Source organism: Sinocyclocheilus anshuiensis, unplaced genomic scaffold (genome assembly GCF_001515605.1).
Source record: "Sinocyclocheilus anshuiensis isolate Anshui unplaced genomic scaffold, SAMN03320099.WGS_v1.1 scaffold648, whole genome shotgun sequence".
Classification (NCBI taxonomy): Eukaryota; Metazoa; Chordata; class Actinopteri; order Cypriniformes; family Cyprinidae; genus Sinocyclocheilus; species Sinocyclocheilus anshuiensis.
In genome coordinates this window covers 702,373-705,557 of record NW_015557156.1, presented here as the reverse complement: position 1 = coordinate 705,557, position 3,185 = coordinate 702,373, and the positions used below count along the sequence as shown (strand labels likewise).

Sequence of the window (3,185 nt, the reverse complement as noted above, 5' to 3'; positions counted from 1 at the left end):
GTGTGTGAGTGGATGTATCTGTTTTACACTCTTGATGTTTTAGAGTGTAACCCCTTCCTTGCTGTCCACTTTTTTACTGCATTGTAGTTGAATTATGGATTTTATTTTACATAGTTGCAGTGTTGCAGTCACACCAGTTCATAGATGTGTGTGTGTTTGTACGAGTGTGTGTCCACGTGTGTGTGAGTTGGTGTATTGATTTTGCACTCTAGATGTTTTAGAGTTCATCATGCCCTCAATTTTTTTTTGTGTTCACATACCAAGTGCCATAAAAGTCACCAAGTTTCGTACCATTCTGGTGAAGCTACGATTTTTAAAAATTCAAATTGTAAAATTCTCTGGTCAGAAGTGACCGAAGACCGCACAAGGGTAAATACATCTTCCAGATGTTAAAACGCACTTCAAATAGACGTATCTGAGATGTATGTGTGCTATCAGGGAATGATTACAGTAGTCCATGGCACTAAATGTGTGTATGCATAAATTTGTGTGCAAAATCAATGTACAAAAATTTTCACAAATAAATCATGATTCAACAAATTTAGTACTACATTTTTTGGGGATGTTTACATGACAGTTTTCAACTAAAAAATACATTTTTTAAAGCATTTTGGCTGCATTTACACATCAACTTTTGAAAATGGGTTCCAAAGTGCAAGATTAAGATTAAGATTTCATGCATACTTAAAATATAATGCACAAGTCATATGGACTTTTATGATACTTCTAAGGTGTTATTCTGTGCTTTTGAATATTGGGCTTGTTGTTGAGTGGGATAGAGCTGTGTGATGTTTCTTCAAAATTCTTCTTTTGGGTTCCATTAACAAATGCAGTGCCAGTGTAAAATTGCAACCTGTATTTAGCTAACTAAACTATAAATTGCTGTACCAGAAGGTTTCCGTGACTCTGGCGTTGCACTCTTACCTGCTGTATGTCTGAGACCAGATCTTGCAGACTGAAACTAGGAAGTGGACAAATCCCTCCAGATTGAAAAGCACATCCGGCCCATCCAAGGAACAAAGGAGTTCCCAAGTCAAATCTGAAACATTGATGTATTTTTGAATGTTATATAGTATTTGAAATATTGAAAACATTGTTTTATTTGCACAGTTAATTTTATGGATTCTTTCTATGATCTACGCAGGATCTACATTGTACAACAAAAGTAGGAAAGACCGTTTCCATCACCAAAGAAAAGGTAATTGCGACAATTCAAAAAGTCTGAATTGTGAGATATAAATAATTTTTTTCTCAGAATTCTAAGATTACATCTCACTACTCTGACTTTTTGTCTCACAATTCTAAGTTTATGTCTTGCTATTATGTTTATGTCGCATGCTACCTTTTTAAAAAAATTTATTCCATGAAACACCCTTCCATACAAAAATTCTTCATATACTTACTGCAGTCCATCAAATCTGGGGTTGAAATATTCTGCAGAAACTTGCTGAGCATAAAGTGCATAACCAGAGGCAGCCAGCATACCTTAGAGAACAGACACAGTAAAACACACACGCAAGATTTACAATGGTTCTGCTGTATATTATGAAGAAATGTACCACTTGTTATGTGACAGATGCCTCCTGTGAACACGGATCGGGTCTTCTCTGTCTTTTCCTCCGATGTAAGTGCATTCCATTCCCACGAGACTCAGGATGAAGGCCAGCACTCCAGCAGCCATCCCAGACATGAGCAGAGCCCTCACGATCTGAAGATAACCTGAACATCCCAGATCCAAAGAATGTATTATATCTGTCTTTCTGTCTGTCCATAGAAACAACATTTTTGTTTCCCCAAAGAAACTTGCAGTGTACAATACTTAAAAGAACAATTTTTTTTCTTACTATGAAGAACATTTTATTCATCTAAATAACTTTTTTTAAACTATAAATAACCCTTTTTGCAATGCACACTTAACCTTCTGGTCCTATTTGACCTAATTTTTTATTTATTTTTTAATTATTATTATTATTTATTTTTATTTTATTTTATTTTTTCGTCAGAATGGTACAAAACTTGGTAAAGGTTTTGGCACTTGGCATGTGAACACACACACTTGCACTACTCGCAGTCAAAATGACCGCATTGGAAAAGAGTGGGAAGCAAATTTCCTTTAGTGGAAATGCATGGTACTGCGCCTGACCAAAATCTTACTGAAAACTCTTTTTTTTTATATCAACCTCAACTTTGGAACACAATTAGTTTAGATTTAGGGCTTTGATTTTTGAGTTTGAATTTAGTAAAACATGTTTTGGAAAATATATATTTCATAAAAAATATTTGTATACTTTTGTCATTATAATTTAAAGTACTGTAATATTGTTTTTAGTGTCAATTCAACTTTTTTCACTTCAGCAATAATCTGCAAAGTCTTCTTTAAAAAGAGACCAAAAATAAGTGTGTGCTACAAAGCATTCAAGATTTACAACAGTTTAAGTTGTACATTTCATTTCCAGGTCTATGCTCAAAAAGTTGGTAAGATCATAACTATTCTATATATATATATATATATATATATATATATATATATAAAGGCCATTTTTAACCACCATCTGAGGAGCACCAGAAGGGTTAAAGGTTAAGGTTTTTAGTGGCATTGATCCACTTTTAACATCTTTGGAACCTTTCCATTGAACAATGTTTCTTTATATTGGAAAAAAGTTCTATAGATTATTAAAATGTTCTTCACACAAAGAAAAAAAAAACTTTTTTACTGAAAGGTTCTTTGAGGAACCCAAAATAGTTCTTCTATGGCATCACTGCAAAATATAAATAAATAAATAATAAAGGTTCTTTGTGGAAAAATGTATGCCAATAAAGAACGTTTATTTTTAATCTACTTGAGAGTTTTGGGGTGTAAACTGTTTAACAAATGAATTTATTTAGTCTCTTTTAATTACAGCAAATCAAAAATTTGTACATGTACATTCAAAGACTTTAATCATGTCCATACCTTCCACAGACCACAGCACGGGGAAGTCGTAGCAGTTGGATGTGGAAGAGGAGTCCGTGAAGCAGGCCCTCCACAGACTGGACCAGTACCAGCCCACTGTTATGACGGCGCTCCCACCTTGCCCTCCGATAGAGGAGATCTTCCAGCACTCCATGGCCATGGAGCAGGCGACAAAAATCCAGCCCAGTACCGCTAACAGGAAGCCCCAGATCTGCATTACACGAATCTTCAT

The 3,185-nt window shown here is 34.8% G+C and overlaps 1 pseudogene; it reads right to left on the bottom strand.

Annotated features, from left to right (window-relative positions):
* LOC107678164 (uncharacterized) overlaps positions 1 to 3,185 on the bottom strand; it is a 9,850-nt pseudogene extending 6,665 nt beyond the window's left edge.